Below are 22,752 nucleotides of genomic sequence, written 5' to 3' on the forward strand. Positions count from 1 at the left end.
AGTGCCCACAGCTGTGGAACTCTCTATAGCTTCTACAGCAGGGCTACCCACAGGGGAAAGAGGAACACAGACAGACCCAAGGTCAATGAGGGATGGAAAAAAACCCTATAATTATTCAGATTAGTAATTTTTTTAGCTCTTAGATCAGATAATCAGAGGTTACTATTCTTATCCTACCTGAGCCAGCAGTAAAGTAATGCTTTTAAATTTTATTTATAGATATAATTGTGTATATGTGTGTATACATACACACATACATACAGTATATTCAATTTCTGTCACTAACAACTTCAACTAGCATGCATCAAAAAAGTTATGACCTAAATGTAATCAAGTAGAAACATCTTTGAGACTTCTATTTTTTTTTGGAGACAGAGCCTCACTAGGTGGCCTTCGGCATAGCTCACAGCAACCTCAAACTCTTGGGCTTAAATGACTCTCTTGCCTCAGCCTCCAGAGTAGCTGGGACTACAGGTACCCCACAATGCCCGGCTATTTTTTGGTTGCAGTTGTCATTGTTGTTTAGTTGGCCCAGGCCAGACTTGAACCCGCCAGCCTCCGTGTATGTGGCCAGCACCCTACTCACTGAGCTATGGACTCCAAACCATACTTATATTTTTTTAATGATTTATAAATTTCTTAGGCTTTTTCCTTAAAACTCCATGAATCCAAATTTTTAGAGCAGAACAAGTAATAATCTTGTTCTTGAGTAATATGACAAAAATTTAGAAATGTCTAAATAATTCTTTTTTTTTTTTTTTGGCTGGGGCTGGGCTTGAACCCACCACCTCAGGCATATGGGGCCAGTGCCCTACTCCTTTGAGCCACAGGTGCCACCCCTAAATGATTCTTTTAGGCATCTAGACTGGAAGAAAAAAGAAAAGAAAAATTATTTAATGTTTATAATAAGTATATCTAAAAGGCTTAAAAATGAAGATGTATAATGCTTACAGTTTAATGCTATTGTGGAAGCAATACTCTCTCTCATGAACTTTTGAAATCATCTGGAAAATCATTACTTTCTGGATTTGTCTGGAAGCCAAGATGTAGCTTTTACTAGACACAGTTCTACTAAGTAAGTCATAGGACAGAATGGAAAGCAAGGTTCTAGTTATACATTTTTACAGTATGTACCTATAGATCATAGAAAATACTTGAGAAAATTTATGCCTAATTATTATTTACCTGTGCAATTAGAATGGGCAGAGCTTAGAGTTCCTACTCAGAGAGGAAAGAAATTTCTACATGTGAAAGGTACCTGTGTAAAATCTATAAAACTGATCTGGGTACATTACCACCAATTAAACTCCAACTTTATTTGTATTTCACCAATTTTCCATCAAAGTCCTCTTGTAGCCCTAGGACCCAAGCCAGAGTACCACATTGCATTTTGTTGTACTATCTCCTTAGTCTCTCCACTGGTCTATAGCAGCTTCTTAGGATCTCCTTGTTTATTATGACCTTGACTATTGAGGAATACAGGCCAGATATCCTGCAGAATGTCCCCAGTGGGGTTATGGATATTTGGGAAGAATACCATACAGATGAAGTATCCTTCTCATTGTATCTTACTAGGGCTATACAATATCCACATAACATCACTGGCGACATCAACCTTCACTTGGTTAAGGTCATGTTAACCAGATTTCTCTACTATAAAGTTATCATTTTTCCCTTTCCATCGTGTGTTCTCTGAAAGCAAGTCACTAAGCCTGGTCTACCCTCAGGAATGGCTTGAGCTCTTCCTTCTAAAGACAGAAGTATTTACAGGCATTATTTGGAATTTTTCTATAGGGAAGATCTGCCTCTTCTCCCCGTTTGTTTATTTATTCAATCGTTTATTTATATTACTATGCACTCATGTGTATTTATTTTATACTTTAAGTTATAAAACAATACCATATTATTTACTAGATTTGGCCAACAGACACTCTTTCAGCTTGGCTCCTGCATCTCTGTGATGTGCTCCATCCGTTTGCTTTTGGGGGCACATCTGTACTTTCATGAACTATGTGATGCTCATGTTCATCTTAAATTTTTCACTGCCTCAGCCCCATGGTTAGCCATTTTTCCAAGGAGAAATTCGTTTACTGAGGAATGGTATCTGATAACCAAGATCTAGGCATTAGTAATTTCTTTTAACTACCTTTTAATAAGTTTGTTGAGTATTTGAGTTAGTATACATAAAGCACTTCTTAACAGCACTCAATAAATGAAGGAAGCCATTATCATTGTTGTGGTTATTGTTGTTACTATGCACATTTATAATGAATTTGGAAGTTCTGAATCCTACCCAAAATTGTATCCTATTAGCCATCGCATCAAACTCTAACAAGCCCAGAGATCTTTCCGTATTTCTGAGGCTCAGGACCACACAAAGCCAAGAAAGAGACACTCCTCCACCCTTCAGGCCAGGAATCTGCATTATTTGGCCATAAAATATTTATCCTCTTTTTCAAGCATCTATGCAGAACCATAAAATCAAAAGGCTTTTGTACTAAAGATCTCATCTCATTTTTAAGTTTTAAATTTAAAGGAAACATTTTCAAGGACATTAAAAAAAAACACTACAAGCAAATTCACTTTAGCATCAATAGAGTGCAGTTTTGAATTACTGCCCAAAATAGCTGTTGCTTTGAAATTTTGCAATATCATCCCTTTGGAAATGACTATTGTCCTATAGATCTGTAAAAGGCCCCTTCAAACAATTCCTGTGTGTAAACATCAAAGTCATTGTTCTCAATGCATGACAGGTTATATAGTCAGGCCCTAGTAAAAGGTACTAGAGAGTCCCTTTTATGAATTAAAAACCAATCCCAAGGGTCCCAAGAGGGTTAGTAAGAGTGCCTCTACCTCAAGAACTCTGGTTGTTTAGTGGCTACAGCAATCCTCTGGCGCGAGAATCAGATGGAAGTCCTGAGAGGCCCAGTAAAGAGGACCCTGGGACCCATGGGCTGGCTTCAGGATGCAAGAATAGGAATGACTGAAAAATCTACTGCCATTCACATCTTTCAAGGAATTGTCTGGGCTCTGCAGTTATTGGGTGGGGAGCATTATAGAAAACTCACCCTGGTTTAGGATGTATCAGAAAGCTGGACAGTCCAGGGCAAAAGTATTTATTGCAAGAGAAATAGTAGGAGAAAAAAGCAAACAAAAGTTCCCTGATAAGACAAAAGTCTTCCAAGGTTTTCAGTATCCGCATTCTTCTTCCTAAAGACTCTTGGTTTCTATTTGTTTTTGGATATCTGATTTTCTCTTGGTATCTTAGAACATGCTAAATTTTTGGTTATTCCTTCTGTGTCCTAAAACCTACATTCTTCTGGGCAAAGTCAGTTCTTCCTTACCCTAGGCCTCTAAAATCCCCCGGCATCTGTCTAGCATATTTCTGGTCTGGCACACCTTGAACTTCATGCTTTTCTTCTATGATCCCGTCCAGCTTTCTCCTCCATGTTCTTGACCTGCCCACCCTGTCTTCACATCTCACTACTCACAGCAGTCCCTGCCCTTGGGTCTTGGCCCTTAAGGGCCAGGTGGTTTCACACAAATGTTCGAAAATAAACTGTAAGAACCAACAACCAAAGCAAGCTTTTTGGAATCTAAGCAAAGCCTCATATCTCTGATGAAGATCATCTTTCCTCTCCTGAGAAAAAAGTATAATGGGGACCAGGTCAACAGAAGAGTCAGAGTCCTTTTTAACACTGGACAAAGTGGCCAAGGGAGAGAGAGCACTTAAGTTCTAGCACTGTGAGGCCAGCACTGAGAGTGGCCATATAGTTAGTTACACTGGGATCATGAAGAGAGGTTAGGAATTGAGAGTCATTTACACCTGGATTTAGTTTTTTAGCCTCTACTTACCACTTGAGAGCCTTTGGGAAAATCATGTGCCATAGCTCCAATGCTTGTAAAACAGTAATACGATATTACAAGATCTGTAATTTACTTTAAAATATTTCAGTATAATTGGTGTGATATGCACGATAATTAATTTAAGTTTCATTTCTAGGCCAAGTCAGCTAAAATAATACCTGAAACATATAGTTCAGAAGCGATGGTATATGCCCGGCAGCATTTCAACAGAAAGGGAGTGGACTCTCTCCTACAATATTAATCAATAAGCACAATTACTTTGCCATTTAGTAATTTGAAAGTTAGAAATGGGTTTAACTTGGTGAGATTAAAGGTATTCAAGACATGTGGGCTAGCTAAAATTGCTTAGGAACCCTTGTAGGAAAAAGGATAAGAATCCTCTGATGCTTTGACTTTGCATAACTTGTAATACTGTCTGAGGCTCAATTCTTAATCTCTCCTTATGTCTAACCAGTGGTTTAGAAGGATTTCTGATTGTATGATGCATACTAAATAACACAGAATCCTACCTCAAGTAAATCTTTTTTTTACTCAGTATATAGTTAGAACACCTACAAGGAAATAGAACTGGGAGTTCATCAAACAAACAGGTTGTATGAAATATTTTGTGCCTATTTTGCTAATGAATGCTAGTCTAATAAATATCTCTATTTGTGGAAGAATTTGGCCTGAGGCTTACATCCATTATGACTTATTATTATGACTATGGAAGAGAGTAGCTGTTACCTCCTCAAACTCTTATAGCTACTGTGATTTCCAAAAAGAACCTAAAGTCTGGGTGTGATCAAATTAACTTAATTCTCAATTTCTATCCGTTATACCCTAGACAATTGTTGAGACATTACATGTGAAAGTTGTTGGTAAACTCTAAAATGCAGCACAAACATGCAGTCTCGGAGATATTTTTGATCTGTACAACTCAGGTTTCCCTAGCCTCCTAAAAAGCTCAAATGGAGTCACATTTTGCCCTATATTTTTCTTCATCTTTCCCTTAGCTGTCTCACCAGAGTCCAGCTCCCTGAAAAGAGGGCCCTAGGTAGAATTTTCTAAGGTTCCAGCATGAGTCCCATATGTGTTCACACAGGAAGGCATCACAGGCACCTTCACCAAGAAGAGTTGCTATCTCTCCACATTGCCAGACCCGCCCTCTAATGCTCGGAGTACTGATCTCCATGACAGGGACTCATCATGAAGGCAGATACAAGGCAAACCTTGAGGGGATGAAGAAAGTATCAGAACTTCCGTGTACTTTCTATTTTAATCGTTAAAATTTTTACTTCTATGTATGTTTTATACAATATATAGTATAGTAATATGTAAGAGGGATTAGATACTTTTTAACAGACAAAAATGCCAATCAATAGAGTTTGGAAACCTTTGGTTTAGAGCATCTGTGAATAGAGGGGAATATGCCTTTCTCCCACTCTACAATGTACTCTGCTGGAGGCTACTGAAAGAGTGGCTTTGTGTGTCCATCCCATACAGATTCTTTATAGGAACAGCTCACTCACCCCCACCCCCAGCTCTTCTAGGACTCAGCCATGACTCCAAGAGTGGTTGAGACAGGACACTTCCTCATAACCCACATCAAATTGGCCTCAGAATCACTCTGGTGATTAGAGCTTATCATGGCTGACTCCACCTGTCTTAGGATGAGTTCTCTCCAGAAATCTCTTTTCACCCTGGTGCACTAATAGGACAGACCACCAACTCATCTCAGACACAGGGCAGACATTCAGCAAATGTACTCATACACGTCTGAAGCCCTGTGGAGACAATTCGAGCTGGGATACCACTGGCTATCCCACAGCCTAAAGAAATATTAACCCTTCATTGCTAAATCACATAATCATTTTCAAGGCCACACTTTATGCATACCTGGGAAAAGCCCGTAGGCAATCTTGTTCTCTGAGAGTTACCTCTGTGTCTGCGTATGTCTTCAATGCCGGTGGAAAAAATGTTAAGTGAACTATATAGAGCATTGTAATACTTGAGAGTGCACCCCTGTGGGAATTGAATCTATATTAGAAAAGTAAATGCACATTTTAAAATGTGGAATTTCTCTTGACAATATTGAGTTTTAACTGTGAGCTTTATCACTCATTGGCCCCAAATAATTTTCTATGAAAACACTTTCCCCACAGTAGAAAAGCAAAAGAAAAATAAAATGTGATATATAAATATTCATTTTACCCAGTCATTTAATGAAAAACCCTTCTGTTTCCATCTAAGCCTCCTCGTGAGCCTCATTCCAAATACCTTTTCTCTCTGCCATCATCTTCCTCATATATAATCTTAAAATCTACTTGCTTAACAAGGAGGGCACTTGCACTTAGGAATGCCCTTATTTCCATCCAACTGGATCCCTTAGTTCCTCCTCAAGGCTCACTGCATACGCCATGCTGGGTACTTGAGGTTGTCTCAGAAATAGGTTTTAACAACCCTGGAGAAGGTTCAGAGAGCAGTTAGAAAGATCATGGAGATAGGAGTGCCTTCCATAAGAGAATGTCTAAAAATTTCTATGGTCTATCGTTGAGAAATAGGGAAGCCAGGAGGTGAGAGTGCATGACCTAAATCTATCACATAATAAAAAATTATATGGGTGGCCCGAAGCTCATTTTCACCAAATCTCAGAGACTTAGAAACAAGACAGGACTTGGTGACTCAACAGGGCTCGGGTAAGAGGAGAGCTGGAACAGAGGGCTGAAGATGACTCCAGGTCTCCACCCTAAGGGATGGGATTGAAGATAATGCTTTATTCCAGACAGGAAGTCCAGAAAGGATGACATCATTTGAGGTATGCAGAGTGAAAGATGCCTGTGGACCAATCAGGAGAAGATGTAAAGAAAGCAGGAGACATATAAGTCTGAATCTCAGCAAAAACAATCAGAGGCTAGATATCTGAATTTATGAGCCATCAGCACATGGCAATAGGAGAAACCATCAACATGGATCGATCATCCAGAGAAAAGGGACAGAGTCAAAGATCTGTCCCTTCTGGTCTGGTCGTGGTCTTGTGAGAGTTATTTTAGATGAAATAAAACATTAAACTTGTGTACCTAGTAAGCATTAATAGAACACTTGTGTATATTTAACCTTAGTGACCTTTTTTCGCCCAAAGAACTTTACAGAAAAAACTTAAATCTATTTGTTATAAATACAAACAACTTAATAGTCTGTGGTTTCCTTCATAGGAGTTTACTATTGTCACTCAAAAAAAACAAAATACAAGAAAGAGCTGAAGCAAACTTGCAGATGTTAGATGAATTATGGAATTATTGCTCCAGAAAGTTACTTGAGGGACATAAAAAAGTAACCTTCCCATTATCCCCCAAAATGTCCCTTGGAAACCTTTTCAAAAACATACAGTGCTCTAGCAGAAATGACACTAAATTATGATACCAAGAAGGATTCCTCTTCCTAGGAATCTGCCCTTTCATGTAACTACTTCTCTTCTAATCTCTTTAGGTCCATTTACATATTTATGACTTAGAGTTACTATAATGGTTACAAATGGTTACTAGTAACAGTATCATGACCTTTGAGTACCAAGCACACGTCAGACAGCATTCTGGGAGCCATGAGCATTCTTCTTAGCAAGCTTGAGGGACAGGCAGCATCATTTCCATTTTTCAAATAAGTTGAGCAACTTGCACACGATCACAATGAGGGTAGCAGAGAAGCAGAATTCAATCCTAAGTCTACCTTTCATCAAAGCCCCTATATGTGCTTCACACCGTTTCACTAACTCATTTAAGGACTGGCTTTCATCACTGAATTAAAAAAAAAGTAAAGACTAACACTGTTATGATAATGAACAAATTATTGGATTCAACCACATGAAACTGCTGATATTTGACCATTTCTGAAAACAAAATGGGAATTCCATAGGGTTTGACCTAATGAAAGCACATTCACTTGTATTTTATGTGAATGTCTAGAGCAGAATTTTTAAAAAGATTCCATACCCAGCTCATTAATAGCAAATATATGTTGTGGCTAAAAAGAATGAATAAGAAACACACATTTGTAAGATAAGGAAACTCTAAAAAACTGTTCTTTTTTTTTTTTTTTTTTTTTTTGGAGACAGAGCCTCAAGCTATCACCCTGGGTAGAGTGCTGTGGCATCACAGCTCACAGCAACCTCCAACTCCTGAGCTCAAGCAAATCTCCTGCCTCTGCCTCCCAAGTAGCTGGGACTACAGGCGCCCGCCACAATGCCCGGCTATTTTTTGGTTGTAGAGGTCATTGTTGTTTGGTGGGCCTGGGCTGGATTCAAACCCACCAGCTCAGGTATATGTGGCTGTGCCTTAGCCGTTTGAGCCACAGGCACAGAGCCTAAAAAATTGTTCTTATGAAAGATAATAATTTGCCAATTTAAATGAAACTTTATGTGTTAACTATAAATTGACCACCAAGCATACTATGAAATACATGCTAATGAAATATGCAAATGTGAAATATAAATGGAATGTAAACATTATTGTTTGAACATTTGTGTCCTCCCAAAAATTATGCTGAAATCTTAACTCCCAAGGTGATGATATTAGAAGATAGGGCCTTTGGAAAGTGATTGAGTCATGGAGGTGGAGCCCCTATAGAAGAGGACCGGGAAAGACTCCTCTTCTCCTTCACCATGTCAAGACACAGCTAAAGGGTCCCAACTATGAACCAGAAAGTGGGCACTCACCAGACACCAAATCGGTGGTGCCTTAATCTTGGACCCGTCATCCTCTCGAACTGTACGACATAAATTTCTGTTGTTTATAACCCAGCTTATGGTATTTTGTTATAGCAATACAAATAAGACAATAAATAAAAATAGAAGACAATAAAAAAAATATGTTTTTCTTATACATGAGGGCACCAAGCTAATTAAAAATATTCTATTGAATATCTTTTGAAGAATCACAAAACTTAACAACTGAAAAATAGGGAGAACCCTGCGAGGCATTAAATATTAGAACTATTTATTTAAACAAAAGTCATTTAAATTTAACCCTGTGTCCTACTGTAGAGATAGTGAAGGCTCAAGAAGAATATGTCAGCAGATACTAAAACTCAGGTCCCTTACTCCCAGTCCAATGCTCTGTGACTTAGATTAGAATAAAATGACTTTTGTCCTCATGTATTGCAACTGGCCATGTCATGTATTACAGATGTAAGAATATTTTCATGAGGTATAACTTTGATCTTATAGCATGCTATGGTTGTAAAAGTTAATATATTAAATATGCTTTGTGATCATAACATAACACTGAGTTTTAAGTTTTAACAGCATTATTTTTTCTTATTCTGCCTGTTATTATTATGATATAGCCAAAATACTGCCTTCTCCCAGAAGGTTTTTCTAACTGCTTTTGGGTATTATTTGTTTTGCTAAAGAGGAAGGCATTCTAAAAATAAGATGCTTTCAAAATGGTTTGAATTTCAAGGAAAAAAAATAAAAACCTCACACCTGCTCCCTGAGAAATAGATACTCAGTTCACAAGCATGACATTTAGAATATGCCTTTGGTACAAAATTTAGCTGCAAACATCCACTGCCGAAAGATAGTTTTTCTCGAATTCAAAATAAATAGCAGAAAGAGGCTATTTTCATTATTTCCTTCATTTATGAGGCTGTATGTTCTTCTGGCTATGAACAACTGCACCATTGTGTCCTGTGCTTTGCTTTACTTCTTATTAGAGCATTTTTTTTTTTTTTTCTGTAGAGACAGGGTCTCACTTTATGGCCGTCGGTAGAGTGCCGTGGCCTCACACAGCTCACAGCAACCTCCAACTCCTGGGCTTAAGCGATTCTCCTGCCTCAGCCTCCCGAGTAGCTGGGACTACAGGCGCCTGCCACAACGCCCAGCTATTTTTTGGTTGCAGTTTGGCCGGGGCCGGGTTTGAACCTGTCACCCTCGACATATGGGGCCAGCGCCCTACCAACTGAGCCACAGGCGCCGCCCCCTTATTAGAGCATTTTTAACAGCAACAGGGAAGGACTGGACGCACAGCTTATCATTCTCTCCATCTGGTGGTTTCACCAAAGATTCTTTCAAATTCAACCAAACCATCAATTTAAGACTTACAGCTAAGGATTCATGATTTAAAGGTGAATAAATAATTCTGTTTTTGAAGGGGACTCACATTCACTAAAGAAAGAAAAAGACAACCACTAGTAGAAAAATCAATTTATCTTTCAAATGATCTGTGAAATCCCAGCTCCCTCATAGAAACCCTACAGAGAGGAGGACATCAGACCTGTCCAGGCAACAGTCTTGCTTTTGCTGGAAGAATGTATAATAACTGAATGGTACACAATGCCCTATCCATCAGCCCCAGGGTTTCTTAGCATATTATCTATAATACAAGAATAACTCAAGGGCATTTAGTAACTTGAAAAAGATCACTGCAAAAGAGCATTAATTTTCTATATACTGAATATAATCATGTTGCTTCCCTCATCAGGTTATGCGGATTCATTCACTCTCACAATAAATATTTATTGAGCACCTACCATCGGCCAAGTGCTAAAGAAACATCAATGAACAAAACAGACAAAAATTGCAGCTCTTGTACAATTTACCCCATACTAGGGGAAAACAAACTAGCAATAATAAGTAAAATGTTTAGTTTTCAGATGGTGATAAGTGTTATGGAAAAGCATTAGACAGGGAAAAGAAATTATACTGAAGAAAGCACATTTCTTATCCTCATTTAACCATTTAAAATACATTAAAGGGTTGTTTCCATTAATAAAAGCTCTAAAAATGATTTCCTTGATATTAGGGTTGGAGTTGAGAAGAAACTGCATTTTCTTCTTGGGGGAGTAATAATCTTATCCCACTACTTCTAAATTATAAAATAATAACTTTCATTTATCAAATGCTCACTTTGTACCAATAACTTTACACAAAATGCTCCATTTCATCATGTAAAATGGATATTCTCCTTATTTTATATTTGGATAAAGTGAGAATCTAAGAAGCTCAACATCACAGAACTAATAATTTTATGGTAGCGCTAAGATTCAAAACTAAATACATCCAGTTCCAAAATCTACCCTGCCTGGCTCTGTTTTTTGTTCTGTGTTTAGGGACAGGGTATCGAGAGATGAAATAAATCAAGAAAAGAAGCCAGACTATAGTGTTGCTCACACAGAACTATCCGCTTCCTACCTACCTCCCCACCACTAATCCCTGCTCAGAGAATCTCAGTCCACATACATACATGTGTCACTGTTGGAATTTTCAGGAATTCAAAACACAAAACGGAAACCTCCCATTTTGGTACAAGCTAGTGTACAAGATCACTATAGGTTTGGTAATGTGACATTTCTACCACAATCGAGGCTCCAAAGCAAAGAGGTTTTTTAAAGGAAAATGGTTGCTCCTTAAGCCAGCTGACAGCACTCACAATTAACTACTTGTTTGGGTGTCTGAGCGTATAGGTATTTAGACAAGGATGCTGTTATGATCTAATAATCGGAAAAGAACAACAAGCCAGAGACTATGATTTCTGTTAATTTCTTTTTAAATAATGATATCTTAAAAGTAAAACAAAATATACAGGTTTATTCACTTTCACAACAAATAAACAAATGGTACTAACTAAAGCAAAGAACAAAAGGAAAAATTCTCTAAGTAAAAAGTAACAAGGTGAAATATGTCTGTGCTTAAGCTGGTTATATTGTCTTTTTCTTGGTCCTCTGTCTCTCAGTCTATTCCTTTTCAGTTTACTTAGTCAAAATTCAAATATTTAAAGTTGTTATTAATTATGTGTTACTAAATTAGTATCATAACATTTTAATTCACCAGTCCAATTCTTTATTCATCCTCAGAGCAATCACACCTATTTTTGTGGCTGTTTTTAGTTTTACTTTTGTTTTCAGAATTGTCCTTTATTCTTGAAAAAGCTGCGCTTCTGAATCAGGTGATTCCCTACAGCATTCTAAAAGTCCAGTGCCAGGCCTCGCTATGGCTGAAAAATGAGCATCCTCTGGCTTCTTGATGTGTTACCAACCTTCCCATCACCACCTCCCTTACTTTCATTTATTTTTAGTTAAAAATGAAATATGACAATAATTTTAAGGGACAGATTTTTTTAATGCACTTGCATCCTTGTTTTCCCATTTGCATCTGGTCTGCTACCACAGCTGCCTTGCTGTTTCACTTACTTCTCGTCAATCCCCCATACAGGCTGCCTCAAAGAGTGACTAGTATGAGTTTTAAAGAGTCATTCCCTTTCGGTTCACACAAACACAAAAAGTGAATTAAACATAGGCCTGTATCTGAACTAAGTACTAGAAGTTAAATGCAAGCAGATTACTCCCAAGAGGATATCAGAACTGCAGTGTCACTTGGTTTTAGACGAGCTATTTTTATACCTGTCAATAATTGGAATAAACAGTGGCAGAGAGGAGGGCTGTGTTGGGTTCAGAATGGTCCCCATATTGGGTGGAGTAGATAGGAATGATAATGATAGAAGATTGGGTGGGGCAGAAACAAACTATGAGCCCTAAGGATCGAGAAAGCTGAGAGGGGGTTTGGAAGTAATGATTTCAAGTGGGCCAACAAAGGTAACAAGTTATTATTAGAAAAGTATTTAAATCAAGAAACTGGATGAGGAGAACAGAAAATGAGAGGGTATCTACAGATACACATGGAGCTCCAGTTCAGGTACATTCCCAAGTAATACACATGTGTGTGGCTAAGGTCGGCCTTATCTGTAAGATGTCTGTTCTGTTAGCACGTGATCTTATATATCCTAGACAATTGAGGCATGTGTCAATTGACTACTAGTGTTATTATCTGAAGCCAAGCTCAGTGGCTCACGCCTATAATCCTCACACTCTGGGAGGCCAGTGCAGATAGATTGCTTGAGCTCAGGAGTTCAAGACCAGCCTAAGCAAGTGAGACTCCAGTCTCTACCAAAAGTAGAAAAACTAGCTGGACATTGTGGAGGGTGCTTGTAGTCCGTCCCAGCTACTCAGGAGGCAGAGGGAAGAGCATCGCTTGTGCCCAAGAGTTTGAGGTTGCTGTGAGCTATGATGCTTCAGCACTCTACTGAAGGAGACAGAATAAGACTCTGTCACAAAAAAAAAAAAAAAAAAAAAAAATCTGAAATAGCTGGTTTCATGTCTTAGATAACGGTGGACATGGTGAGCATCAGGATTATTCAGGCGTACGGAGCAAATGAGTTCCAGGGGCTTGATCCTTGAAGAAGACGCCACCCTTAGACTTCCAAGAAGTGACCAGAGCCCCTTCTAGATTTGTCAGGTTCCTGTTTATTCACACAGTCAAAAGAAAAAAATTATATCTTTCCTGTGTAGCAAGTGCTATCACTCATATTTAGTCTCTAACAACTCTATGCAAATCTGCAGGTTAGTAGATTAACACAGCCACTTCTCCCTGTAATGGCGGGAATGCTTCATCTCCCATAAGATACAGGAGTTGGTCACTAGCATCTCATTATAAACAGTAATGGTGGATCTGAACATTACCATGGCTAGAACTGCCTTGCTGGAGTTGGTTTCATTATAAATATTGACTATATAATTCCCTTTTTAATTAAAAACATGAACTCTTCCTGGAGTAATAATATAACCTCAAATTACAGGCCCCCAGCCTCCTGGAGAGAGAGAATTTGAAAAAATAAAAGGTAGTACTAAAAAAATACCCAGCCAGCATAAATATGTGCACAATTTAAATGAGAGTTAAACAAAGAAGGTGATAAAAGTAATCAAATAGTAAACAAAGGACAGGAGAATTAATATAAACATTGAACCAACAGAGCGGTTAATTAGCTTCCTTTGCAAAGAAGCTTTGATTTCTCCCCTGAAAGCAATGGTAGTGGCAAATAAATCTGACCTACCAAATATCAAGTATAATGTAACATATCCCCCATTGCCTGTAAAAGAAATGTCGCTAAATTACTGTGTGTGTCACTAAGTTACCACGTACAGGAGTTTTGCTCTGGGTTGTTTCGGTAACAATGGTTACCTTTAAGCTCCTTTAAGCACTACAATTTCTATTTGAATTCCTCTAGAATGGGAAGAAGGAAGGAAGTCTCAAACTCAACTGAAGTTCAGGTAGTATGAAACGGGGCTACTAAAAGGGCCAAATCAGACTGGTTACGTAATTTACAGGTCCAGTGTAAAACGAAAATGCATAGCCCCTTATTCAAAAATTATTTGCCAGGCACCAAAGGCAGATGGATCACCTGAGCTCAGGAGTTTGAGACCAGCCTGAGCAACAGCCCCATTCTACTAAAAAAAGAAAAATAGAAAAACTAGTCAGGCGTTGTAGTAGATGCCTGTAGTCCCAACTACTCAGGAGGCTGAGGCAAGAGTTTGAGGCTAAGCCCAAGAGTTTGAGGTTGCTGTGAGCTATCATGCCACAGTACTCTACCTGGGGCAACAAATAAGACTCTGTCTCAAAAAATAAAAAATTATTATTAAGAATTTCAAGATGGCAACGCCAACGCATTAAACTAAATGTGGACCCTCCTAAGCATAGATCCCTATTCAAGTGCACAAGGTTTCACACCCATGAAGCCTGACCTTGAGCCGTAAAAAACTAGCAGGCAGGTTCAGCTGATGCATTAGCCAGTTTGAGACCCTGTTTAAAGATTCCACATTTTCTCCCTGGTTCCCCTGGTGACTCAAAGCACACAGTGGCAAGATGGCTGGAAGTGTTTGGACTGGCCCTATGGCTGAACAGAAAAACATGGCTAGTGGATTACAAAAGAAACAAAGTAGCTCCTTTATCTTCACCAAGGCTTAACTAAACTCAGGGATTCAGAAACTGACAGGTATGGGTTTATGGAGAAGAAATCTTATACCTTAATAATTCGAAATTACAATTGTCCTACCTTAGCTCCAGGGGATATATTCTAAGACACCCCCCCTCCCCAGTGGATCCCTGAAGCCTTAAATACTCCCAGACCCTATAAATACTATGTATTCTTCCTATACATGCATACCTATGACAAATTTTAATTTATAAATTAACCACAGTAAGAGATTAACAGCAATAACTAATAATAAAGTAGAACAATTTTAACAATATGCCAGTATCACTAATCTTAGGCTTTGGGACTATTATTAAGCAAAACCGCATTATTTGAATACCTGCACTATTGATACCAAGACAGTCAATCTGATAACCAAGATGGCTCCTAAGTGACTAATAGGAGGGTGATGTATACAGAGTGGATGTGCTAGACAAATACATGATTCAATACTTGCTTCTACAAAGCAAGATGGTATGAGATTTCATCAACTACTCAGAAGAGTGTGCAATTTTAAACTTATTAATTATTTCTGGATTTTCCATTTAACGTTTTCAGACTGCTGTTGACTGTTAGCAACTGAAACTGTGAAAAGTAGAAGTGCAGCAGAGACTACTGTACATAAAACTGTGTTGCCATGGCCAAAGTCCTATAAAAAGTGATATTCCTCTGAAAAACCTTCTCACTTATGGCTCATCTGCAGAGCTGGGCATGTGCGATTGCCATCCGAGAGGAATGATCAATCAATCAGCAAGTGACTTTTTTGTTCCTGTTTGGACAAGCTGAATATACCTTATGTATGAATGAATGTGCACCTCAAAATTGTCATGAAAATACAATCTTACTTTTTAAATACATTACTTAATATAATTGTTTGGGGAAAAGTTTCCCTTTTGAAGTGATGTTTGTAAGGCCCACTAGGGTAAATAGCCAAGGCAGAAGATGACCTCTGCTCCAATGTTGCACATACCTCCACTGGCAAGCGGGTCTGGAACTTTGGATTTAGACGCTCTCTGGACAAACAGTTTTTAAAGGTGAGAAGCACCTTTTACAAAAATGAAAATATCTGCCCACAATATATCATATACATTTCATATCTCCACATGTCAGTTTTAATAACTGAGATAGACATGTACTTTTTGACTGGTTACAATTACATTTCTCAGTATCAATTATACCAAAAAAATGCCATATTGGCCTTGTCCACACTCAGCAATATTTTAATACAAACTCAAACAGGGAAAAACACTACTATTTAATGGAATGGGTTCACCTCTGCATATAAACCATACATATATATGCACTTATATAAATGTGCAAAGATAATGGGTTTATCTGTTAGCATGTGTAATAGAAGGTAAATAGAAATAGTATTAGAGTATTACAGGTAATAAATTATTCTACTACAAATTAACCTGCTTATTTTTGTTCCCCCTCCAGAATGTAATAGGGGAAGAGATTTACGTCTGTCAAGTTCATTGCTATGTTCCCTGAAAATCCTAACACGTAGAAGATACTCAATAAATATTTGTTGAATTGAATTAAATCTGTAAGATAAAAACAAATTACCTTTCATGTATTCTAGGATTAGAAATAAAAGGAAATATGAGACATGTAGCGGGACCGCCAACTTCCCTAAATTCCATGGGCTACTTTATTTCCTAACAAGAACTGAACGCTTACAGTCAGTGTGCCTACTGGCTCTGTTTCTTTCTGATCAGCCTCTCCTTCCTCTGTCTCTTATAGACACAATCTGGGGCCACCTTAGAGTGGGTTAGGACAAAGGTTAAGTTCTTCCCAGAACATGGAAAAGATTAATGGGCCCTGTGGAATAATATTTCTAAATATTCAACATACCGGAATCAATATCAATGTGCTGTCAGTATGTGCATTAGCCACACACTGAAAGAACAGCCCTGAGAGCTCAATAATGGCACTGGGTGTGGACAGCTGGGGATGGGCAAGATGATGCAGAGATGACTACATCAGCTCTTCTCAAACACAAGGCTTCCAGGATATTTCGCAAGACTGTCATTCTTGTACTTTGTCTGAGACAGACAGTGTTTGGTTTCAGCCACTGATAAGTTCAGCAAAACAAACTCTCTTTTTATCTTCTCCACCCTGGCTGTGAGAGAAGTTTCTACTTCTAGTCATTCCCTGGTATTGCTGGGGAATATAAATGTTTTAAAGTTAGCAGAACACTTATCACCTATATAGCTGATAAGACAGGTACAACAGAGTTAAATCATTACTGACTCAGGTTAAGACCTGCTTTTAGTATAACCCCATTATGGCTACATTCATTCCATGTTGCATTTTCCACATAGATTCTTCAAGAAAGATTGTCAAGCAAGGGTAGTAGCAAAAGGCCTGAGCATCAATTCTGTATATTCACATCATCAAGATTCATGCTCATCCTTACAGTAAAATTGATCTAAGTGTTGTAAATGAGATTGCATTCTGCATTTGAAATCTGAATTTCTAATTAGAATGAGGAGGAGTGGGGTAAGTGTGATGAGAGTGTAGACAACTGGTCTACACGGTATATATAGTTAAGAAGTCATAAAATTGAGATGACCATGAGTAAGCTCACAGATTCACAGCCAGATTGCATTGGTTTAGAATCCTGGCCCTATCATCTATTAACTACATCTTAGCCAAGTTTGCTAACCTGACTAAGAATTGGCTTTTGCAAAATGTGAATAATAACACCTAAATATATAAAGTGACCCTGTTACTCTTTACCTCATGGGCTATTATAAGGGCTAAGTAAGACATACCCAGAGTTGGGTGTGGTAGCTCACTTCTGTAATCCTAGCACTCAGCAAGGCCAAAGCATGAGGATCACTGGAGGTCAGGAGTTCAAGATCAGCCTGAGCAAAAGTGAAACCCCATCTCTACCAAAAAGTAGAAAAAACGCTGGCCAGGAATGGTAGCACGCATCTGTGGTCCCAGCTATTCAAGAGGCTGAGGCAAGAGGATTGCTTGAGCCCAGGATTTTGAGGTAGCAGTGGGCTGTGAAGATACTACTGCACTCTACCCAGGGCAAAAGCAATACTCTCTCTCTATATATATATGTGTGTGTGTGTGTGTGTATACATATTTAATATTTAATAAAATATTTTAAAAGTATATGTGTATGTATATATATACTTTTAAATATTTTATATATTTTATATATGTATATATACTTTCTAAATATTTTATATTATATATGTAAACACACATATATACAGAAAGCTTACTCCAGAACCTGAAACATAATAAAAACTGAGTAAATGATAGTCATAGTTGTTGTTATGATTATTACTTTTAGCATCTACACTATGGGCCAGTTATCAGCAAAGAATTAACTTCTTTGTAACTTTGTATTCAGTTACCAAAGCCATAACCAAAAGCACAGATGAGGCTAACTTCTTGTGAGGATTTCACAGGTCTAAACTTGGCCACATAGTATTACGTGGTTTTGACGATCTTTCAGTCATTACTGTGAAACAAAATTCCTTAAATTCTAGAAGTTTCAGTGAGGCACCAATAAATGAAACCACAGCCCTTCCCCCATATACACACTCACTCTATCTACCCCTTGGGGATATATTAAAACTACGACAACTGAAATAGCCTTAGCCAGTAATTAAGACACATAGCTCATCAGAGAGCAGCACGGGCTGTGGCCCTCTGCAAAGAAACGAAGAAACGAGCATCAGGACGACAGCTCCCATTACCAGGGCTTTGTTCTCCTGGAGCCAAAGAGCACAAAAGCATAAAGTTAAGGAACTATAATTGCATTCTGAACATTTGTGGGTTGGGTGGGGGGAATCACAGGCTTGTCTGAACTGGGAGGATGTTATCTTAGTGGAACACCCACCAGGGCCCTTCCCCACCCTCAAAGCATGACTCCACTTTTTCTAGCACTGCCCTTAAGGAATCTAGCTTCTGTGACTTCCAGTAATCATACAAATCACCCTTGATGAAGCAGCTGAGAGTAATGTTAGACAAAAGCGACAAGAATTCAGCAAACAGAAAACTCATTAAAATGCTGCCGTTGGTTATATTTTACTCCTAGCAATTCATGTTACCAAACAAGTCTCTCTTGGTTGCTTTTCCTTGGAAATGGTACTTTCAAAAAATTCTGATGGGCCCTGAGTGATTTTCTCTTGACTTATAATCTAGACATTCCTTCCCTTCCCCCATCACCATCTAGCACTCCACCCTGTCACCTTAGAGCTTCTGACTTAGCTGTGTTCACACCCAGCAGTCCCAGCACAGCTTACCATTATATGACATAAAAAAGCAGGCAATGAACAATTTATGCCCCTAACTGCTTGTGATAAAGCCAGACTGAGCTGACCTCTCCCATCCCATACAGCTACATGTCAGCCACACAAGCTTAAAGGACTGAGAGCAGCATGTGTGCGATGTGGTATAAACAAACTAATTAAAACCTGAGGCCTCTCACTCCAGCTAGTGCCTAATGGGACCAATATGCTCCACTCTGTGCAAAAAAAAAAAATCACTCAGTGCTAGCAAAAGGGATTGCTTTTTCCTGCTTCCTGTGATATTTCCTAGATTCCATAATCAGCCTAAAAGAAAAGGAATTCAGGGGTTGCCATTCTTTCCTATGAGACTTTTCAAATAAAAACTATCAACTTGGCAGGCTGAGACACAAGAACCACTCCCTGATTCTAAGTGGACATATTGATCAATTCAGCTGACATGTGCCTCCTCCCTTCTCTCCCCAGCAGCAATCAGCTGCACCAGGGAAATCCATTTCATTTTTCAAAACAAAAGGGACCATACTGCTCCTTATCTGACACTGTCAGGCTACATTTTTTAGAAAAAAATAATAATGATGAAGATGCCTAAAGACAGAGCTAGGGGTTGAAATGAAAATGATACGTGTTTATCTAGAGTTTCAGGATTGAGTAAGCTTATGACGGAGTCCAGAGATCTGTATTCCCTGAAATCACTGAGGACCCTAATATTTATTTAACATACCAGATTTTGGTTAAAGTTAAGCAAGAGCTGGTAAGCCCACTGCCACTTCCACGGTCTCTCCCCAGGGTTACCCTTCACTGCAACTGCGGCAGAGAGGAAGCTTGCTCCTTTCTCAGTTACGAGGCAGCCTGCAGACAACTCCAGCTATTTTAGACACCAGCTAGTGATGGAAGAATATTGTGGCAGACTTTCAACAAACTGTGGTGGACCTAGGTTGAAGAACTGCAGTATAAATCAGAGGACCCCAATAATTTCATGTGGTTTTGGTCTTTATGCTTTTAATAATAAATTCTGTCTTGAGTATGGTAAGAAATCTCCTTTCCATCAGGGCATGTCAAATGCTTATTCAGCATTAGTTCCATGAAGACTCTGAAACCCAGCTGAGGTACATACTGAATTTCATACTGCAAATCACTAAATATTTTATAACTCATAAGAACAAATAGAGAACCAATTAGCTTTGCCCCATAAAAAAGAAATATATATCTTTACCACATTTAGTTACTGCTAACTACTGATTTTAGAGCTTATTGGGGGTTTTGCGATAGAAAATTATCTTCTATGTATGAACAAATCTATGAGACCACTTAAAAATAACAGACAGAGATGCAAGAATAATCCTACATATTTTGATTCCTATAGGACTCCTACAGGCCTTTGTCTTAACCCGGCAGCCTGAAAAACAGATTTAGGTAAAACAGCTCTTCTTTCCCCAGTCCATTTTAAGCAGACAACATCCCCCCATCTCCACCTTAGCAGACACCGACTAACCAACAAAACAGCCACCTAATTAAGGCCCAGACATTTAACACTCACCATCTCCTGCTCCCACCATCTTCTTTTGATGTTTACAGCACATCTGTAGGATGCAATACTAGAAGATGCCTTGTTTGACCTGCTGCATGATGCTGTGACATCAGTTCAGATGATGCAGCTCATTATGGGAAAGACTGCTGTTGCTATGGCAACTGGGATGTGCTAGGAATCCTTGCTGCATTTCCAGTGGAGCCTGAGACAATACGGAAGCCCTGTAAGAAACAGACGATATGCAAAATTTAGACCAAAGGAAGAGGATTCCTTATTGGACTAAAATCCATAGGTTTAAAGGGGATTTCCCTGAAAGGACTTTGGGGAAAAAAAAAAAAATCACCTTTCCCTTTGTTGTTCCACATTTAGAAAAAAGATAGGAGAGGAGTATAGATTTAGTATTAAGCAAACAAGAACTCAAAAGCACAATCTTTCCCTATTAAGCAATGTGATCACTTTGTCCTCTCTGGACAGCATTCTAAGATATCTTTTAAAAAGTTATTTATAAGAATTTTTACTTATCTGTCAAAGACCACAAAAACAAAACAGAGAGCAGAAAAATAATTAAAAATGGAACATAAACAGCTGACTAAGTAAACAGACTTAATTCTCAAAATACGGATAAACCCTCAGCCAACAAAGTCTGCCCTGATCATTTCCCTGATGGATACCAACCCACAGAGCCTTCTCCTTCTCATGGAGAGTAACCCCAGCTCTTACCTGACTAGATGGGCAGTAAATGGAGCTTTGGGATCTAAGAGGACATACCATGCCACCCTCAATTTCTAGGGACCCTTCTCTTGGCCTATAAGGAGCCCCTCCACTCATGGTCAAAATGCAGGAGTCTTTTCTGAGACCAAACCTGGTGGTGGGAACAAGTGGCAGACCCACTAAAAAGCTTCCTAAGCCACTGACATTCCAAACATTGGGGTTTGTTTTCTTCTCTTTGAGCAATAAGACTGCCCACCAGGGCGGCGCCTGTGGCTCAGTGAGTAGGGCGCCAGCCCCATATGCCGAGGGTGGCGGGTTCAAATCCAGCCCCCGCCAAACTGCAACCAAAAAATAGCCGGGCGTTGTGGCGGGCGCCTGTAGTCCCAGCTGCTCGGGAGGCTGAGGCAAGAGAATCGCGTAAGCCCAAGGGTTAAGAGGTTGCTGTGAGCCGTGTGACATCACGGCACTCTACCCGAGGGCGGTACAGTGAGACTCTGTCTCTACAAAAAAAAAAAAAAAAAAGACTGCCCACCATACAGGAGATTACTTGCACCTCTCCTCTCCCCACAAAAGCTAGAAGACACAGTGAGGTATTTCTTCAGTTGGCAGTGAGTAGGGCGCCGGCCCCATATGCCGAGGGTGGTGGGTTCAAATCCAGCCCCGGCCAAACTGCAACCAAAAAATAGCCGGGCGTTGTGGCCGGCGCCTGTAGTCCCAGCTGCTCGGGAGGCTGAGGCAAGAGAATCGCGTAAGCCCAGGAGTTAGAGGTTGCTGTGAGCCGTGTGACTCCACGGCACTCTACCCGAGGGCGGTACAGTGAGACTCTGTCTCTACAAAAAAAAAAAAAAAAAAGCAAATTAAAGCAATCGCTTCTTGGGCGGCGCCTGTGGCTCAGGGAGTAGGGCGCCGGTCCCTATGCCAGAGGTGGTGGGTTCAAACCCAGCCCCGGCCAAAAAAAAAAAAAAAAAAAAGAAATGTTAAAGCAATCGCTTCTTTCTAGTCCTGAGCAGAAACACACATGTGGTGAGAAAGGATGGTGGGGGGCGTTCATGGACAGAGCAGCCCATCTCTTGCATATTTAATACTTGCAGCCATTCACAGAGAAAAACAGAATCGAGCTGACCTACATCCACTCTATCTTCACAGCTCTGGGGAAGAACAACATTCCAAAAGCCCCAAACATGATGAGACAATTACATTGTCTCCTCCTACTTGAGATTTTTAAACAGCACTGTTGGGTGGCGCCTGTGGCTCAGTCGGTAAGGCGCCGGCCCCATATACCGAGGGTGGCGGGTTCAAACCCGGCCTCGGCCGAACTGCAACCAAAAAATAGCCGGGCGTTGTGGCGGGCGCCTGTAGTCCCAGCTACTCGGGAGGCTGAGGCAAGAGAATCGCTTAAGCCCAGGAGTTGGAGGTTGCTGTGAGCTGTGTGAGGCCACGGCACTCTACCGAGGGCCATAAAGTGAGACTCTGTCTCTACAAAAAAAAAAAAAAAAAAAAAAAAACAGCACTGTTAACCACCAGCATAGGGGGTGGGGGATGGGGCAGCAGAAGGAATTCAGGCAGTGTCTCTGTAAATAGGAGCTGATAA

General features: G+C 39.5%; 1 protein-coding gene across 3 annotated transcripts in view; it reads right to left on the bottom strand.

Annotated features, from left to right (window-relative positions):
- Positions 1 to 22,752, bottom strand: part of AKAP6 (A-kinase anchoring protein 6) — a 603,334-nt gene that overhangs the window by 489,727 nt on the left and 90,855 nt on the right. For 2 of the 3 annotated variants that reach the window (XM_053594742.1, XM_053594740.1), the window contains exons 1-2: positions 20,794 to 20,850; positions 20,460 to 20,671 (exon numbers count right to left, since the gene is read on the bottom strand). The gene's annotated coding sequence lies outside the window, so the exon portion shown is untranslated. Of the gene's footprint in view, positions 1 to 20,459; positions 20,672 to 20,793; positions 20,851 to 22,752 lie in introns of those variants that run through there. The other variant, XM_053594741.1, reaches the window with a different exon arrangement.

This window comes from Nycticebus coucang, chromosome 6 (genome assembly GCF_027406575.1).
Source record: "Nycticebus coucang isolate mNycCou1 chromosome 6, mNycCou1.pri, whole genome shotgun sequence".
Taxonomy (NCBI): domain Eukaryota; kingdom Metazoa; phylum Chordata; class Mammalia; order Primates; family Lorisidae; genus Nycticebus; species Nycticebus coucang.